General features: G+C 38.6%; 1 protein-coding gene across 4 annotated transcripts in view; it reads left to right on the top strand.

Moving 5' to 3' along the window:
- The window catches only part of LOC134529280 (uncharacterized), a 182,913-nt gene that overhangs the window by 102,328 nt on the left and 59,885 nt on the right, over positions 1-20,700 (top strand). For 2 of the 4 annotated variants that reach the window (XM_063363181.1, XM_063363180.1), the window contains exon 2: positions 1,050-1,094. The exons of the other annotated variants lie outside the window; for them this stretch is intronic. The gene's annotated coding sequence lies outside the window, so the exon portion shown is untranslated. The remainder of the gene's footprint in view (positions 1-1,049; positions 1,095-20,700) is intronic. 4 annotated transcript variants of the gene reach the window in all.

Genomic DNA, 20,700 nt, shown 5'->3' with positions numbered 1-20,700 from the left:
GGGGTAAGTCAGTCTGGCTGCAGCCTCCGCGGGGGAAGGATCGGTCTAATTTTTATTTTTTTTTGCACTCGTCGGGTTCGAACCGAGGACTCGGAACTCCGTGTCGTAAAAGTTAGTTTTTTTAATATATTTATTAAAATTTTATTAATAGAATTTTTTTATAAATTGTAAAAAAATTTTCATTAAAATCGGATCATAAATAAAAAAGTTAAAGATGGCGACCGTAACGAAAATTGCAACGGTGACGTCAATTCAAATTGGCGGATAACACAATGCCGGAATGTTCGAGAAAACGAAATGACGTCATCCAAGATGGCGGATCCAAAATGGCCATCGGGGTCAAGGTCAAAGGTCAAGGTCACATCCTGATAGAGGCTTAACTGAGGCTTGAGTTAAGGATGCTTAAGCCTCTATCAGGACATTTCTAGCCGCTGGGATTTTTACGGAATAAAACGGGAAATTTTCCCTCGAAACGGGAATTTTTCCCTCGAAAACGGGAATTTTTTTCTTAAAACGGGAATTTTTGAGTCATTTTGAGTCAATTTTGAGGAATTTTGAGTCAAAAATGGCCGCCGTGACGTCACAATCCAAGATGGCGTACCGACAATCCCAATCCACCGCCTGACGCCTGCCGCAGAAAATACATTCGTATACTACTGAGGACGTCCCTGGTTAAGTGAACTTAACACAGGGATTTAATTTTATTTAATAATTAGCGACAGGAAGCAGTGAAGTCCAACTGGAACTGTGTTGGTATGTATTGTAAATTTTTTGTATCAGAAAGTAATCCAACCAGTATAAAAACATTTTCAATTAACTAACTTTTGATCAGAGGACTGAACTGTTGTTTTTTTACTGTGTGTAAGTTCAAGTTTTTTTTGGAGAAAGTAATAATCAAAGGAAGTTTAAAAACGCTTTTATTTTAAAAAGTAAAAACTTTACCAAATAACTCACTTTGGTTAAAAGACGTAAGTTAAAAACTATCTTTAAGTAATTACCTACAACAATAAGTTTTAAAGTGTCTTTTATTTTTCTGGGTTGTTTTGCAGGGCCAACCTGGAATGCAACAAGATTTTAAATGTTGATCTACGACTGTAAGTTTTTCTTCTTTTTTGGAAACCGTAATTTTTATCTTAATTTGCTTTTCTTTTTGTCTTCTTTTTAATATTAATGACTTCTGCTACTGAATCCGAGGCCTCCAAAAGCTTAGGTAATTTGTTTTTAGCAACTAACTCCATTTTTATTGCCCTTTCTTTTCTTTAAGCTTTAGATTTAAAAAAAAAATCTTCTGCGGTTTTCTGTCAGAATGAATGAATGGCTTTATCGTTGAGAATTTTCCTTAATTTGTTTAGCTTTCGCTATTTTGAATGGAGATTTAAAACTGCAATCGGTTGGCGTTGAATATATACCCAAGCTACCGGGAACTCCCGGCAGGACATTATGACTATAGATGGCCATTTCTTTCGTTATCTCAGCTTGGGGTAGATTTTTGTTATTAATCGTTGGATTTAAACTTTGACATTTTTATCAAGACAGGAAATTTCTTCATCTTCTCGACTATCAATAAGTAGAAGTTCTAAATTATTCGTGGGTGCAAACTCATCATCTTTAAATCATTCTTGATTTACATGGTAGGTATATTCCTGTACTTTAAAACCCAGACACTCTTTTTTCAATAGTTGCTACATTTATATATGTGTGGTTGAAGATGTAAGCAATTTCTTAAGGAGTTATCATCCTGTGTATATTTGATATCATGAATTTGTCACATTCTCTGTTGAAGACACTTTTAAGTGGTCCAAAAAATGCAACATCAAGGGGCTGTAATTTGTGTGACGGATGTGGTAGTATGTGAATCACATGAATGTGGTGCTGGCGACAGAAATCGTAGCTGGACAAGGTTTAATAACTGCTATGATAGTCCATTATGAGGAGGACTGGATTATCTGTTGTAGACTTCGTGAACTCGAAGTGCTTCAGTCCGTTTGGGAAGCATTTTCCCTTGCGGTCTACCCTTTTCAAAGTGGGGAAACATGGACTTTCTTGGAAAGATAAACAGTGGTGGAATGTAGAGTCCAAAAGCACTTAATTCTCAGTCAACAATGATCTTTCGTCCCCCTCTCTCATCCGATAACATCACCAAATTGCTTTTTACCCTTGTGTCCTAAAATGTGTACTGGCTTCTGTACCGAAGGGATGCCGGTCTCAAGGACTCGAAGTTCAATATTCTGAGGGGTTGGAAGTTAAATTGGTCCATTAGATAATATAAATTGTTAAAAAATGGAATTACTTCTTCTTTGTTAAATCCTAAAACCCCGCTGATGATCTCTGCGATGGTTTCTAAGTGTTATTCGGGAATTCCTTTCACAGAATCCCGATGCCCAATCATCTTCACATCCAGTGTTCAGTTTCTTTGTTAAAACTGTGCTTGATTTTCAGTTCCTCTGACACTTTAAAAGCTAAATGTCTCAAATCTGTAATGGTTATACCATAGAAAAGGTTATGTAATGTGAACCTTGTCGGCCAAAACCTTTTCCTATTATTCCCTAAAATCTGGCAGTCTTCCCATGCTAGGATTTTTGCACTATTTCTACTTTCAATCTATCTCTCAGAGTGGTCCTTGGAATATTAAATTGTAAGGCCGTACTTTCTATTGATTTTCCACCCATCACTTGCTTTATCGCTGCTATAAAATCCTCATGAGTACATTTTGCCTTTATAGTAATCCTTTTTCTTAACTGGGGCATCTGAAAAGCAAATAAAAATAACTTTTAATAATACATTTTATTATACAAAAATTCTGTTTTCTTTATATAATGAAAAACATATCCAAGTTTTCTGGAGATTGATCTATTTTTACATGAGTTAGAGCCCGTACAAACATTGAGACGGACAGAGCACCTTGAAATTTTTGTATGGCAACAAATTTAACAATGGGACCACCATGAAATGAGACTTTAAAAAATATATATAATGAAAATGGGAACATAATAAAATACACACACACACACACACACATATATATATATATATATATATATATATATACACACACACACCTACACACTAGCTAAGAACCCGGGCTTAGCTCACGTGATTTCAGAATATTGCTGAAATCTTATCATTGAAAGAAAAAAGTACGTGATTAATTCCAAAAATTTTTACTAAATAAATAGACACACTAAACTGTCAGGTGCATTAAATATTTATTATGTAACATAACTGTTTAAGAATGATATTTTTTAAGCGGTTATATGTAGGTCTTTTTAATTTTTAGTATTGATAATCAGTTTTTAAAAGTAGTTGTAGCAAGCTGGTTCTGGCTATATGTAAACATTGCGCAATGTTGACGCCTTGGAAAGACGTCAACATTATGCAATGTAAACACTGCGCCAGAACCCCCTGGGGGCCGCCATCTTGCCAGTCCGTAACCCTAACAACCAAACAGTGTCTGCTGGAGGCCGCCAACTTAGTTCTACCTTTGGTTACCAGAGCGCACCACCGTAGCTGCCACTGGGGGCCGCCATCTTGCCGGTCTGTAACCCTGACAACCAAACAGCATCTGCTGGAGACCGCCATCTTAGTTCTACCTTTAGTTATCAGAGTGTGCCACCATCGCTTCGAAGGCAGGAGTTGTATACAAAAAAAGCTGGGCGGCTGGAATTTTATCCATGAGACGCAAACAACGTCGAGGTTAGAAAGCAGACACCTTACCAACCAGACCACGAGACCAGTTGAGGAGTAGAGAAATAAATAAGGAATATATGCTTACATTCTCAAAAAGGTGCCATAATAGCAATGTTTATAAATCCCATCCCATATCCGAGTATGCTTAAAGCAAAAACAGCCAACCCCCACCACCAGTATGCTTAAAACAATTGCTGCTATGTTTAAATTTCCAAAATAATAAGTATGCTTAAAGCAGCCATACTAAATCTCAAAATATAAAGTATGCTTAAAACAATTGCAGCTGTGTTTAAAAACAACCCCCCACCCCAAGTATGCTTTAAACAAACACCGCCAATCCCACACCACCCAGATTATGCCTAAAACAAATGCCACTATACTGCTATGTCTAAATACAGCTCCCAGGGGGAGCGCCACATACTCACACCACCATCTTTAATGCCACAGAGGAGAGCGTTATCTATGTGTTGCCTGCTGAGACTCCACGCACACAATGTGCAATTATAATTCCCACATCATATTATATACACAAAAAATGCTATAACCATGTTTTTAATATTAAAATTTCAATGACTATTTCGTATTCTCTTCCACTAGGTCAAGTAAAATAAATTTAAATAAGTGTTGTACAAACGCAGGGAAGAGAGCTGGAAACTTGCCCTTATAGTAAGAAGAAATAGCACTGGCTCTCTGCCAGTTTGTCAAGTAAAAATAAGCATAAATATAAATTTAAATAAATGTTATACAAACGCCGTGTAGGAAAGATAGCTGGAAGCTTGCTCGCGCGCCGCGACCAGGAACTTGTTTACCTGCTGGGTGACAGTGAAAGTGTTTACCTCAGCGAGCGCAATTCAGGCCATCGCTGGTATAGTAAATGAGCAAGCATAAGGAACATACAGAGATAAAAAAAAATGTAGCTCCTAGGGAGCACCATAACCTCAAAAACCGCGCACAGAGAGTGCCAAAAACACCCGCTCACAGAGAGCGACCACCATGTTGTCGCCGCGAGGACATAAGGTAAAGTAAGAACAAAAAAGAAACCTCAAGCCATCTTATAGTACTTGTCCAGAAAGAAAAAAGTAACGTAAAATAAACTTCAGTGGTAGCACTTGTGCAACACGCCAAGTAATAAGCATAGTGTAAAATAAAATGTAGAAATAACTCATACTTTGAAGACAAAAAAATAAGCATAGTTAAAATGTATAATAAAGTAGGACCTCTATTGTAGTAGATACCATCCAAAGACCACCATTTAATATACTGGACCAGAGGGAGATAAAATAACATCACTAAAAATATGCCATAGCGAAAGCATGTGTGCAGCATGTCAAGTAATAAGCATAGTGTACAATAAAATGTATTTAGCATAGTTAGGACCCCTACGGTGCAGCGAGTATTGTTAGCAGTTGTGCGGAGCGCTTAAAACAAAGTTAAAACAAATCATAGGACCCCTACAGTACAGCGTGTAACACGTAGCGTTATGTAATAAACATATTTAAAATAAAAACAGCATTTAGTGGGCGAAGACCCAGAAAAATATGTTTACACCGCTCGCTGGGGAAATCTGATATGGTCACCGGCCCACCCTGCTGCCGCACGACCGCAAGAAACAAATTACATAAGTTCCTCGTTGCTCAGTTATAAAAAAAACATGTATCCAATAGTCATAAAAAATAATAAAACAGTATCCCTACAGTAGTAGCCATCCAAATAGCGCGAAGCGCAGTAAACATTGCTCAGCGAAATGTAGTAAATAAGCATACATAAAATAAAAGACCTTATTTTAGGAAATACTCACCGGAGTGCAACCCGCCCACCCGACAGAGTGTAATGATAAGTAAATTTATAAAACAATTAACAAATACATATTTAAGTGGGAGCATTGAAGTAAGACGTCTGTACGCCGTGTAGGCAATGGGAAGACAGTTGACAATTTCTCGCGCGACGGCAGCCAGCGAGAAGTGAAAGTTGTTTTTGACCGTGGAAAGCTGCGTTCTATAGTATCTTGCAGTACAGTCACGGAAATCGCCTAAGCGTGGAACACAATAATAAAATGTACAGCCCATTGATACATGAAGGTAATCAACTGCCGAATGCATGAGCACTCTATAACTGTGACAAAAAATACCATAAATAAAGTGTAAATAACAATACAAATAGATATTAAGAAACCAATTAAAACATACCATGTAAAACATAACAAAAACAATCAAAATACTATATAGCAGACACACACAAATACAATCACGAACACAATACAACGGAATGCAGATAAAATCGCCAATCACAGATAATAAAACCTCAGCAGCGAAAACTCCCATGAAATAATAGAACACACATCACAAAACAACTCGCTTATTGAGACAGCATTTTGCAAAGAGTAAAAAAGCTTCACATCCCTAAACGTAAATAGGAAAAATAAAACAAACCCGGAAAACAAAAGACCGACACCACCGCGAGAAAACAACCATAAGACGTAATAAAATAGTGTTACCCTAAAATAAACAAGCAAAACCATCGACAGCATGCTACACCATGAAATAAATGCATAATTGCAAGAAAGGTAATAAAAATACTAATTCAGTGACACACTGAGGAAATAAATAACGCAGACAGGTAAGGACGGAAACCTCAGTTTCCCCCCAAAAAATTATACCGGATAAGCGACATCACTAGGCTAAACACAACCCATAAGTAAATCACAATAGAGCCCACGCCACACAACTACAGAAAGCCAATAAACCAAAACCAGTCTTTTAAAAAAAATCTGTCTATGAGAACAATATTATAAAAGTACCACACTCTCAAGTCAGCATATACACCAAACAAAATGGCATGGCCCGAGAAATGACCACACAAATAAATATCAATAACCATAAATACCTACATAATCAAAATATTTTATTAAGCAACCGAAACATAAGAAATGTCTAGCGCATACACAACAGGAAAGAACAACCATAACACCAAGCCCATGAACAACCCAGGGAAAGATCCAAAACCAAGACCTGTCGACTGAGAGGCCAGCACCCTCCCACCCCGCAGCACCACCCCAACTGAAGGAACAAGCTATGTCTCTACAAGAATTAACGAAGTGCTCTGCGATACGAAAATAGAGGACTGTTTCTCTCTGAAACAAGATATCGCCAACCCCGTCAAACGAAGACACAAAAATAAAAAGTTTGCGGAACAAACCAAAGTGCACATAAGACCTCGCGAATGCGCAAACGAACGGCACAACACCAGATACAAAACATGCTATTCCATTGTTAAAAAAATAAGATGCACATGAGTCTTTAGTGCTATCCCAGCTACTATATTTTCATTAGTAAATAAAATCTCTTATAGTATTATGTGTAGGCTTACTGTACTAAAGTCATTAAATAAGAAGTAATGTAAGTGCAAAGCGATATATCCACAAGATGTTATTAAATATAAATATATTAAACAAGTAAGTATAGTGCATGCCATTAAATAATATATAATGAAATATGTATAGGTAAAATGTGTTATACCCATTTCTTTACTAAACTAAATATGTGCAGGTTTAATCTCTTATAGTAATAAAAAAAGATACTTTTTGGGAATATAAACATAAGTTGTTTCTAAATAAAACAGTCTGTGTAATACTCATGCTTAATGTCCTTATTAAAGTGCGGGTAGAACTGGCCTCATATAAGAAATTGGAATGCTAGTTCCCGGCTATAGTCATAGCATGTTATTCTAATAATTAAATAAAATAAACTATGTATCATTGTAAGTATAAAGAATGCAATATACTGCTAACTCAATTGAAATAGTCATACCATTGTTATTAAATAATCATACTATTTAATTATGCAAAAATATTAACTGCTATCCATACTTCCCTTTCGCTCATGACATATACATAGTGTGCGTGTGTGGTGTTCTAAATAAGGAGTGTTGACCCCCATAAAAGAATATAATATGAGTCATGTTTTACAGTAAGAATGCTTATAAGATTATTGTTCACTTTCCTATATATTTTTAAGGCTAGATAAACAAATCTCTACATAGTGGTAGATGAATATTCAGAGCTATGTATACCAACGGTTCAGTAAACTATCAGCTACGCCATCCATGCCTTTAAACCATATATCGTGATCGACGGAGCCCGACAACGACTTTCAAGTGACAAGGAGTAAAGAAGGAAAAAAAAAATTACTTGAAAGTAAACATGTATCCAAGTACATGTGGTGTACGAATACTCATTGCCCACTAGACTAAAAAAGATTGTACTGCCTACTAGTGTTAACCCTTTATTGCCAGACTTAAAATTACCAATTATTACTATATAAAATATCTTTACATTAAATTAAAAAATATAGTGTCTGGAGAATATTAAAAATAAGTAGTGACATGTGAAGTAACTGAAGCGTTTACACAAACAAAACTGTATAGTTCTCATCATAAACTTTCCTTGAATTTTACCCCCCACACAGACATGTGCTTATATTCGTAAATATTGCCATAATATCGTTAACAGTAATAGAAAACTATAAATAACAAGTATCATCGACAACCCGAATAAACCAAACAACGCCTACAGACATATAGAAAAATGCAACCTACATCGAAACGACCACAAGATGCCCAACCCAATTTTTTTTTTTTTTTTTTATTTATTGTGGCCTACAGCTTTTCGCCAACAGCCAAAGGGTCATTATTTTCAGTGTGAATCTCAATTTCAACTCGTTTTCAAATATCAGAATATGTATGGTACACCCATGCCTTACCCGGGACTCGAACCCAGGACCCCTCGCACCGTAAGCCGGTGTGCATCCGACTACGCTACGGAGGTCGGCGATGCCCAATCCAAGACTCAGACCCAGACACTTCATTAACCCACAGAGATAGCCAGGAGAAATTACATTCCATATACAACCAATTACATTTCCAGATGCTGTACTAAAAAGACACATCTATGCCAATAAGAACTGGTGTAACCGCCATAACTAAAAATTATATATAAAAGAAACAATACATTAATACACCGAAAATATTACAGCCTCAAAAAATAAAAAATAAATATAAGTGAAAAAAAGAGCAATTTCAAAAGTCTAAACTGAACAGAAATTTGGGTAAATATTGATGTATACACATGAGAGTACAAGTAAGTAGGAATATATATTTAAAAAATTACAAACTATATATATCATTACCTAGTGTAAAAAAAAGCATTCAGAAAGACCAGACATCACTTCACCTCGCAAAAAGTTCAATGGTGATTGTCACATTTCCTAATAACATACATGTGAAAAAGAAAGAGTTAGACACCGCCAAAAAAAGACAACCACTCGTTAAAGATTGTAAAAGTTAAAAGACTAAGCTAAATGAATATAATGAAGCCATTTAACCTACAGGATGTATCAAAATTCATGTTGAGGGTAGAAAGCTCTTATTATTTGCAACCATTTTTGCCAATAAACATGTTGCCGGTTACGCGTAGTTAAGCCCCTGTAGCCCCAGAAAGAGTCAGCGTAGGCAACCCTTTGGGCTTTGTGCGAGACAGACGATGCTGTGGTGAATTATGTGTTTACGACGCCGGGCAGTGCTCGAGAGGACTGTAGGATGTCGAATGCTGACCCCCGCCCCTTTTTACTTCCGTTGATGGCGCCCTCACCTCTTTTCTTCCGTTCGTGCCGTGCCATAGCCCTGCGCAGCGTGACATCGCAGTGTCGCAGTGTGTTTTGATATCACTGGTGGTCTGTCGTTGACTGTTCTATCGTACAAGCAAACTCGTGGTGCCATTTTTTTCGCTGTGATTCTGAAAAGGGCGACGTTTTAGTGGAGCTCAATGGAGTACACATTTAGTGAGTACACGGACATGCTGCCTGTTTACGGGGAAGCTAGACAAAATGGACGAGCCGCCCGTCGTCTGTACGAAGAACGATATCCGGGTCGTAGGATTCCAGCTCACACCATGTTTGCAAGACTTACTCAGCGAATGCGTGATACTGGTACATGTGCCGTCACAAGACCAAATGCTGGTGCTCGTACTCCCAGATTTGAAGAAGATATACTTCAGAGATTTGAGGAGAGTCTGGATACAAGCACAAGGGCAGAAGGTTCCGATATGGACGCTGACAAAATAGCTGTTTGGCAAGTTCTTCATGAGCAACTCTTGTACCACCTTCAAAATGTGCAACACATGGGTCCGGCGGACTATCCTCTTCGCATGACCTTTTCTCGTTGGTACATTCGAAGAGTATTGAGGAACCCGGAGTTAGCGGTTTTATTCAGCGATGAAGCCAAGTTCACTCATAACGCTATTCTCAATTCGCACAACAGTCATGTTTGGAATGATGTCAATCCGCATGCAACATGTGTTACCGCTCGCCAGGAACGTTTTTCTGTTAATGTGTGGGCCGGTATTGTTGAATGTACTCATCGGGCCTTTTTTTCTTCCGCCACGACTTACCGGCGCCGGATACCTCCACTTCCTTCAGAACGAACTACCGGGTCTTCTTGAAGAGGTTCCATTGCATGTCCGACGTGTGATGTGGTACCAACATGACGGGGCACCACCTCATTTTTCCCTGCAAGTGCGAGAGTATTTAAACCAAACATTTCCAAACCGATGGATTGGACGAGCGGGCCCTGTCGCATGGCCGCCAAAGTCACCGGACCTAACCCCTTTAAATTTATTTCTGTGGGGTTACGTAAAAGGGCTTATTTACGCTACGCCAGTAGAAACGGTAGAAGAGCTTACACAGCGAATCATTGAAGCGTTCGAAATCATAAGGTCGACTCCACACATGCTCCAGCTTATCCGTGAAAACATGATTCGCCGTTGCCACCTCTGTGTCGCTCAAGGTGGGCGTGTTTTTGAGCCGTTGCTTTGGGCTGTCATGTTGTTAAAACGTATGCAACAATTTCAATGTTGTGAAACAAAGCCGAAGCTGTGATTGATTTCAGAGTGAAATTAAAATCTGTGCCACGATTAAAAAGGTTATTTCTCTACTCGAACACCCGCACATCCACAACATAACACTCTAAAACGGGTTGCCTACGCTGACTCTTTCTGGGGCTACAAGGGCTTAACTACGCGTTTCCGGCAACATGTTTATTGGCAAAAATGGTTGCAAATAATAAGAGCTTTCTATTCTCAAGCGTTGTAACATGAGTTTTGATACATCCTGTAGATTTAAACCACAAAAGAACAAAATTTATTTTAAGAATTTTGTTATAAATTAATTAATAATTAATTAAATATTTTGTTCATTTGTTTGGATTATTTTAAGAATTTTGTTATAAACTATTTTAATTAATTAAATTTAATGTTAATTTGTTGAATTATTATCAAACACTTATGGTTTAAGGCGGAGTCATTTTATAGTAAAAATAAACATATTTAAAAAATTTTGTATTAAACTATTTTTAAATCTATAATGTTAATTTGTTGAACTGGTCGCAAAAACCCAAAAGAAATAAATTTATTTTAAGAATTTAGTATTACAAATTTTTATTTAATTTAAATCTCTATGTTAATTTGTTGAATTATTATCAAAAACTTATGGTTATAAGTGGAATCATTTTATAGTAAAAAATGAATAATTTCATTAAACATTATTTCAATGTTTTATCTCACATTATTTTACTACCATCGACCGACAAATTTTTTTTTTCCATCATTTGCTTTGAGATTTTTTTTCCCTTTAGGGTTCTTTATAAAAGATGTAAAATTTCCGCCGCTACGTAATGATTTTCCAGAGTTCAAAACACAGAATTGAAGAGCGTATTGCTTCCATTACTATGAAAAGTTTTTAACCAATGTGTTTGCTCGCGTTAGCACTATCGTTCTACATAAAGGTCATGTGTTATTGTGTTTAAGCGGAGGTGTTTGCCTTTGCTCGGGGTTCGTCTCCTTCCGGTGGGAACGAGTGGTTAGTTCTGTGTTAATATGCGGACGTTGCTGTGAGCCTGCGAGTGTTCTCGAGGTGCTCTTGTTTCCCTCTCAAAAGAGGAATGTAGTTGAGTTTCAATGCATCGGTGTGGGGTTTATCTCTAAGTTCATTGTACTAATCGTGGAATTTCGCAACCAGTATATACAGCGAATGAGAAAGAGAGGAAGAGAGAGGTTTTGTAGGTTTTCATTAGTGGTTTTGCAATTGTGAGTTAGCACATATACTTTTTAATAGTTGTAATTATATTCTTAAATACACTGTAATTTAGTCTCCCAATTTTGCTACACAACGATTATACACTAAAATATTTCTGTGTGGTTAATAAAGTTATAATTATATATATTTGTGCATTTTTTCTTAATGAATGTGGTTGTAGAAATGAAATTGATGGTACTATCTTCTTCCCACCTAATGGTGTTATGATGTATATTTGTCTTGTGTTCGCTAGCTTTTTTTATATTTATTTTTCTACTTCAATTGTGATATGTGCTTACTTTGATATAAATAGAATGCTTGGGGTGTAATAGACTTTTTTATTTCACGGATGGGTTTGTGAAAGTGATGGAGAATATCCTATTAAGTGGGTTGTGTTTAGCTACTATCGGTGCTGCTGTATGTGTGTGTTGTGTATATATATATATATATATATATATATATATATATTACAGTTATCGTTGTTAATCAATGTAAATATATGGTATTTATAATAAGTATAAAGGTTGCAAACATGATGGTGGAAACATCCTGGAAGTCGTGTGTGTGTTACGATCTAACCCTGTGTCAATGTTTTGTTTTGTTTCGATACATATGTGGGACAATGTGTGCTACTGCAATTTTTATCATCCTTTATCCGCGAGGTAATTGGTCTTTGAAGCTTCATCTTTACTGATCTACTTGCGTTTTTCAACCTTTCTGTGTTTTTAATGTCTGAATTTTGTTTTCTTTTTGAAGTGATTCTATATAATTGGTAATTTTGTTTGCTTTTCAATTGTATATTTATTACTATACGCTTCTGAATAACCTAACGCATTGTTAAGTGCATATTTTTGAAATATTTCTGTTTTTTATCTATTTGTAACCACTGGATGTTTATTATTACTTCATTATGTGTACAGGTAACTACTGGTGACATCTTTGATCATGACAGTATGGTTCTAGATATACGGCATACGCGAGGTTTTTTTTTGTTCTATGTTTCGTATTTAAATTGTTTTAATTGTATTGTTGGTATCTAAATATATATAATTCCGTATTTATCGTTTCTTGTCACTACATAGCATTTTAAAGAGCAAACATCAAAATCCTTAAACTAATCAAATTTTCTCAAATTATCTGCGAACATACATAATTTAATTAAAATGTATTGTGCGGAGACCATGGGTCTCTAGAGTTCGAAATTCCTTTCAATATACTTAAATATAATGCGGAATCTCTCTTCCATATGGGTTTTTGAACCTAGGTTATTGATTCGTTTAGGTGAACAAAAACCTTTTTCTTTTCTTTTAGATGATGAATTTAATTTATTGGGGATGTGACATTTACTATAGGAAACGTGTTTTGTTGCAAACGTCAATATAGGTTAAATGGCTTCATTATATTCATTTAGCTTAGTCCTTTAACTTTTACACGTCATTAACGAGTGGTTGTCTTTTTATAGTCGGTGTCTAACTCTTTCTATTTCACATATATGTTATTAGGAATTGTGACAATCACCATCGTACATTTTGCGAGGGGAAGTGATGTCTGGTCTTTCTGAATGCATATTTTTACGCTAGGTGATGTAATACATAGTTTGTAATTTTTTAAATATATATCTCTACTTACTTGTACTCTCATGTGTATACTTCAATATTTACTCAAATTTCTGTTCAGTTTAGACTTTTGAAATTGCTCTTTTTTCACTTATATTTTATTTTTATTTTTTGAGGCTGTGATATTTTCGGTGTATTAATGTATTGTTTCTTTTATATATAATTTTTAGTTATGGCGGTTACACCATTTCTTATTGGCATAGATGTGTCTTTTTAGTACAGCATCTGGAAATGTAATTGGTTGTATATGGAATGTAATTTCTCCTGGCTATCTCTGGGTTAATGAAGTGTCTGGGTTTGAGTCTTGGGTTGGGCATCTTGTGGTCGTTTCGATGTAGGTTGCATTTTTCTATATGTCTGTAGGCGTTGTTTGGTTTATTCGAGTTGTCGATAGTAGTATAGGAATGACGGTCCGAGATCAGGCTTCAGGCTGTGGTGTCTGTGGTGTTTTCCGCCATCTTGGATTGTGACGTGCGGCGGCCATCTTGGATGTTTGTGACCTTGACCTTTGACCTTGACCCCGGCGGCCATTTTGGATCCTCCATCTTGGATCCGCCATATTGGATGACGTCATTGTGTTCTCGAACATTCCGGCGATGTTTTTTCCGCCATTTTGAATGATGACGTCACCGTTGCAATTTCCGTTACGGCTGCCATCTTTACCTTTTTTATTTATTTTCCGATTTTAATGAAATTTTTTTTAAAATTATAAAAAAATTCAAATAATAAAATTTTAATAAAATACTTATAAAAAATATACTTTTACGACACGGAGTTCGGAGTCCTCGGTTCGAACCCGGTGAGGGCAAAAAAAAAATGGCGACCGATCCTTCCCTCACAGTGGATGCAGGCAGACTGACCCCCACCACTTTTACCAACGCATATATATCGTCACCTAGTATGACGTCATGTCCGCCATCTTGTCTTCGTTGCTGGAGACCACCATCTTGTTTTCGTCGGCGAGAGTGCGCTGACACCATGTTAGTTTAGTTCTTATCCGCTAGAGTGCAGTAATCATTTATTACTGTGACACCCGCCATCTTGTCATTTAGCCGCCATCTTGAAAATCCGTAATTATTTAGCTAGAAATTCGGGAAAAGTTCCAAAATTCATTAAATAAATCACTCATTAATTTACATATTGATTCGATCTGCTCCTGTCCTCGGTTCGATACCCGATCGATGCAATAATGTTTAATTTTATGTAAAAAATAATAATTTCAATATACCATGTTCAACATTCGTAAAGAGTCTCTAAATCATCTACTTCCAACATCCTATCAGACATCAAGACCAACATATTGGTAATTCGTAATTGTAATGCTAGAGATTCGGGAAAAAATTCAAAATTCATTAAATCAATTTGTAATCTATATACTGATTGATTAGATCGACTTAGGTTCTTGGTTCGATCCCTGGCCGATACCAAACAACTTTAATTTTAAAAAATACCACTAAAGTGACAGTTTTGAGAAAATAAAAACACCGCAAGTTCTTTTAAAACAATTTTATTACATACATACTACACTACTACAAGTACAAAAAAAATACACAGACAAATTACTAAAGTTTTGGTTAAGATTTATTTCCGCATTTAATCTTGTGCTGTTCAAGACACTGTATAGCTGTGAGTCCTGATTTTCGAGGTCGATTAGCGAAATACTTAAAGCACAGCTTACACATATAAATCTTCTGTTGATGTTTTGTAACCTGGGGTCTCACAAGTCGGGAAAAGTTTTTGATGTATCAGTAGTGTGCAGCACCGCTTTCATTTGTCACAAGCAACAAATCGAAATGATTTTTTTTTTGTTTGGTTACACGAATCGGACACACTTTATTATCCTCATTTAGCGCATACACATTAACTGAGACTTCAGGGTTATTTTTCTCAAAAACTTTTATCTGATTTAATGGTGGCGGATAGCATAGTCCATCGAAGTTGTACTTATTCTCCAAAGCATAATACCTCTTATCAACACGGTTTTGATGACTTCCCTCGACAAATCTTGCCAAAATACTCCATTTAAAACAAAACTGGTCCTTCAAGTTTTGGCAATTCACAACTGCTCTTTAGTTGACTATCGCCTCAGGTAAGGCGTGATGATGTCTGATGGTATGGAAGCATATTATCACTTGATTCGTTTCCTATGCACATAATCTTGTGACTGTCCAGACTGTTACAATGCGAAAAAACCTTATCGCATTTGTCGCACTTATATATCTCTCGAGAGATTGTCAGAGACCTACTGCAGGTTATTGATGCACCACAATATTTGCATTGATGCGATGTATGCTCTTCATTAATTGATGTCTGTAATGCGGATGGTGAAACGTCAGCTGATGGTGGAACAGCACGTATCGTTGTCTCCTCTGCAGCAGGTATCAGGATCTCCACAGCTGTCGACACCGCAGCCATTGAGCTCTCTGCTGCCGTGGTCGCCTCTGAAAATGGTATCGGAATCTCCGTCTCCATCATCGTTGCTGCCATCGAGGTCCCTGCTGCTGTCGGTAAACATTCTATCCCGGTCGACATTACTAAATCTTACGAAACTTAATGGAGAGAGCAAGTCCGTACTGCACTGCGGCCAGAGGCGAACTGCGGGTCCAGTCGTCTGAACCTCACTTATATACCCGCGGTCTACTGGTATACTACATGAGTCAAAATATTGTCTGTATTTAAATTTTTTTTATTAGGTACCTAAAAAGTGTAGAAATAAAAAACACACGAGTTCAAGTTTTACACATTTATTTATAAAATTTACACAAATACATATTAGGTTAAGGAATCAAGCATTTTCACAAGCAAAGTCTTTAATGCCGCACGCACTGTATCATCGACTCCGGCTCCAACTGGTTCGCAGGCCACGGGATCAGGAACACAGGTTTCCAGCTGGTCATCTTCTGCAACGTCGACAACTCCGACAAGACATTGTCGGTGACGTCTGTGACCACGTCTACGCCTGGGCTTTGGCTCAGTGCTAGTTGGGACAGATTCACTGCCGGAACTGCGAAGACGAGACACACACCGTTTGGATGTCTGCGTAGAAGCATCACAGGTCGCAACAGGTTGCAACACGGCCATGTTTGGTGTTGCACGTGAAGACGAGGCGACTACCTCAGCGATGCTAGCAGGAAGGATTGTGTGTGGTCTCATGTGATAGACGGCACAGTTTCCAGGTTCGCAACAATCTACCAGCTGCTGGGTCGGTTCGTAGGACACAGGAAAGTGCGCTAACCGCCAATGCTAAGCGCCTCCATCACAGGTTTCTGTATATGTACGTAGATACCCAGAATCCCAGTAGCTGTACTCGACACTGCTGAAGCTAGGTCTTGCGCTCACGTACACGTTGGCAGGATCAAACGTAAACATCTTCTTGCAGGTCGAACGTCAACTGAAGACACGTACGGATGTACACCATTTATATATGTAGGCTCCTACTAACACTGTGTGTGCCATTTCTGCATTAACTGCGAGTTTGTACAGGCACAGACACGTTCAAACTTGTCACATGGCTGCACGTCGTATATTGCACTAAGCTTGCGCAGGGAAGGACAGCCGTAGTCGGTCTGTATATCTACGATTTCAGCTGCTCCGTCGTCACACAACTTGCTCAGCCATTTCTTCTGTTCAGGTCCGGCAACGTAGATTATTTCGTTTTGAACTAGTAAATCTCCAATAGTGTTTTTCACTTGGTGGTACGGAATTTTTCCTTCGTCCCACTCCAGGCCATGGTAGTATTTACATAGCCATTCGTTCGACCGTTTACTTTTTTCGTCTAGTAGTTTCCACGGATACGGAGGTCGGAAGCTGCAGGTTCGAGTCTTGTCTCCGGAGGTGACGCTAATTTCCTTGAGCACGAATCCATTTTGGCTCTGGAAACCTTGCAGGTTGCAGTACATCTTGTCGCTAGCAATGCTCGGTCGTAACTAAATTATCATAGAAAACGAAACCGTATTTATGTCAGAATTTTTACAAGTTTGTCTCGACAATTGTACGAAGCAAGCCGATCGTGAAGTATCAGACAAAAAGCATAGGTGTTTGGCGGAATATTTCCGCTAGTCGTTATCTCGATCCTACAGTCGATGATGTTTGAATTTATTCGATCATCCTGTTTGGAAACGTCAAACACCATTAACGGAGCCTTGTTCTTGAAACTGTCGGGACTCAGTATCGGTGACTGTCTCCGCCCATAGTAAGCTTGCTGAAACTTGGCATACATTTGATATGCGAGAAGAAATCTTCCACTTTCAAAGTCCATGTTCATGTCAACATACGGATAACTTTCGCTGTTTAAAAATATTTTTACATTACGTATTTGACAGTTTTCGAATACGGAGCGACTTACTCCTGCATTGAGCTGTCTTCCGGTCTGAAGCCCGACGATGATGTTTCTTGGTTTTTCCGTAGCGAAGCTGGACTTTACTATCCAATTGATACGCTGACTATGAGGCAAGCCAGGATAAGTTTCCAGGCTCCAGGATCGGAATGGCACATCGAAGTTCTTGCCATTTTCTATGTTCTTCAACATCTTGACTCGTTCAACGGTGCTCACTTGGATGTGGGGCAGCATCCACTCGATAGACTGTAGTGTTAGCGAGACATCTTGAGGGTTTTCTGCAGCGGCGACAATTGCATTAATGTGCGTGTTGGCTAGAAGCAGTACGAGCTCTTGTTTCGAATTAATGATTATATGCTTGTAGTCCTCGGCGAATCCAAGAAGCATGGACAGAGGAACACAAACTTCGAACTTCCCTTCGGCATAAACCGGAAGCTTATATTCATCCTCGAGAGCCCAACCGGCCATCTTTGCAGCAGACAGTTCATTTGGCGTGAGCGAAAGGTAATTTTTCATAGCAGATGTTATGCCTACATGTATCGTCTGGTCTACCTCGACGCCATTGAGTACATATGTAATGCGCTCGATTAGGTGAATAATACCATTGCAGGATATTGACATCGTTGTAGAGTGCGTACCATCCGCTTTTGTAAGCGTGCCTCTTATACGTAGAAATGACTGCGAAGGTAAAGTACAAATATCTTGGTGTTGTACTGCAATGCGTACTTCCGATGGTAGTGCGTACGGTCCGAGCAGGAAAGGCTGGTACTCGTGCAATTCCATTTTCGTAATGCTGTCATCAAAAATGACCGGATCTTCCACGTTGAGGATTTCGTCTTCCATATTTATTCGGCACTTGTCCAATACTGAAAAGATACTTTATGTTGTCAGGTGTTAATGCACCGATGTCTGGTAGAGAACTGTTCTTATTCACGACAATACGATTTCTTTTATAACTGTTCGGTGTTACGAACTTTATGCCCATCGCTTCAAGTGCAGACGTAATGTAATTTCTTCGTCTTGAAAATTCACCAATCGTCCTCGCTGGTCAACGATTCTGACGACGACTTCGTGTGCGCACTTCACGACGACTGGAACGTAAATGATACTTTGCGGTACTTCTACCAGTTTATATCCTGACGGGACCATCGGCGAATACTCGTGCAGCATGTTGCTTAGTCTTCCGTTGAGATATGTTCCACTTGCCAAATTACAGTTTATTCTTATGACATTCACAGGCAAAATGTTTACTGCGCGCGTAGATTCGTACGTTCTTCCTATATCATACACCTTTGGTTCGAATCCGAGCATCGTGCCTATGGTCCCAGGTTTCGTAAAGTCTACATTTTCACTGCATGTTAGAATGATTTTTTGAGTGTTTGGATTTCCACGCAGTTGAAAGTCTACATCCTGTGGTAACATATCCCTGATATAATTTGCAATGTCATCAATTTCATAAGAGCCAACAGGTAACTGTATTTCATGAGCGGTCCCATCGCTTTTCAGGAAGCAGATCTTGCAGTTTTCCTCGTCGATATTAGGTATGGCATTATACGTTTGAAAATCTACGAGTCCTATACACCATTCTCCGTCTAAATCCAGAGGCGGGAAATGGACCGCCCGCAGCTCAGATGCGTGACCTGTCAAGGTAAGTGTTATCGACATGACTAATAAATTATCATCACTGCACAACCTTTAAGTAGCAATTTTTATATGTCAGCTAATTTTCGTTTGTTAAAAAGCGAAGACACAAATGTCCGCAGTTTGTTTGATTAGGCTTCTGTTCGGCTTCGTAATTATAAAACAACTTAGTGGTTCGACCCAGGTACTGTCGCAGTTCTGGCGGAGGGCTCAAATTACCGAAACTGTCGTAGTAAGTAGCTTTTTTTCCCGTCTTTACATAGGCCACCCAGTGCGTGCCGCGACCCGCCAACGTGTCTAAATTAATTATAGCGCGCTCGCGTGTTTTCGGCTTGCTGGGAAAAGTGTCTCGCATAAACACGCCGCGGAAATTTGGTATTTGCAGTTTGCGTGCGTACTTTATTAAATCTACGTTGGTGAGCGGACGTTTCGGCAAAGAACTTAGGATTTTTTCATTCGTTTCTTTCTCATGCCTCGACCTGATTTGTGAGGTTGCAAGTAGAGTCCTGCGCCGTTTTTTTTTTTTACCCATGGCAATGGCTTCCATGCTGGCATTGTGTCGCTGTGCTTCTTTTAACTGCTTGCGCTCATTCTTCGAAGTGTTGACTGCCCGCACTATACCGCTCGTTGCACCGATGAGGCCGCCGAGAGCACCCAATGCAGGCAAAAGCAAAGGAAGAAATCCTCCTATAATCTTCTTGTCGAGAGTCTGTAATTTTTGCTTGGCTTTTTGCACGCCTGCACCAGTCTTGCGTTTGGTCTTGCGTGAGTTAGTCGTTGACTTGATGGAGCTGGCTCGACGAGCACCCAGTCCTAATTTCGTCTTTGCCTTCATGATTTTAGATACGCCCCACGCTGCGATTTTCTCTCCGAGTCCCGCGTTCGACGATTTACTTATATCTTCGGCTTCCTGTGCCAATATCTGATCTGCTCTGTGTCTAGATTCCAGATCCTTGCTTAATGAATATGCGATATCGTGCTGCTTGCACTTTTCGTCGAGAGAATTAATGCCCACGTCACCGCGAGCTAACCTTTTCGCTAGTTTAGTGCCGGGGCCGCAGAATCTGTAGCCGGGAATGTGTAGCTCGAATGGTAGATTGTTTATCAGCGAGTTCACGAGTCCTGCACCGATGTGTTTTTTGTTCTTACCTCTTCGAGTCATTGCGCACAACTGACCAGAAAGTATAAATGTGTTTGATTTTATACAATTACTTTAGTACAATGCAGGTCGTCAAGCAAGACGTGTGTTTGCCCGTGCGCATTACGCAAGACGATGTATTTAGTGCCCGTGAATCAC

Source organism: Bacillus rossius, chromosome 2 (assembly GCF_032445375.1).
Source record: "Bacillus rossius redtenbacheri isolate Brsri chromosome 2, Brsri_v3, whole genome shotgun sequence".
In the NCBI taxonomy this organism is placed as follows: Eukaryota; Metazoa; Arthropoda; class Insecta; order Phasmatodea; family Bacillidae; genus Bacillus; species Bacillus rossius.
This window is presented reverse-complemented; position numbering and strand designations above follow the sequence as displayed.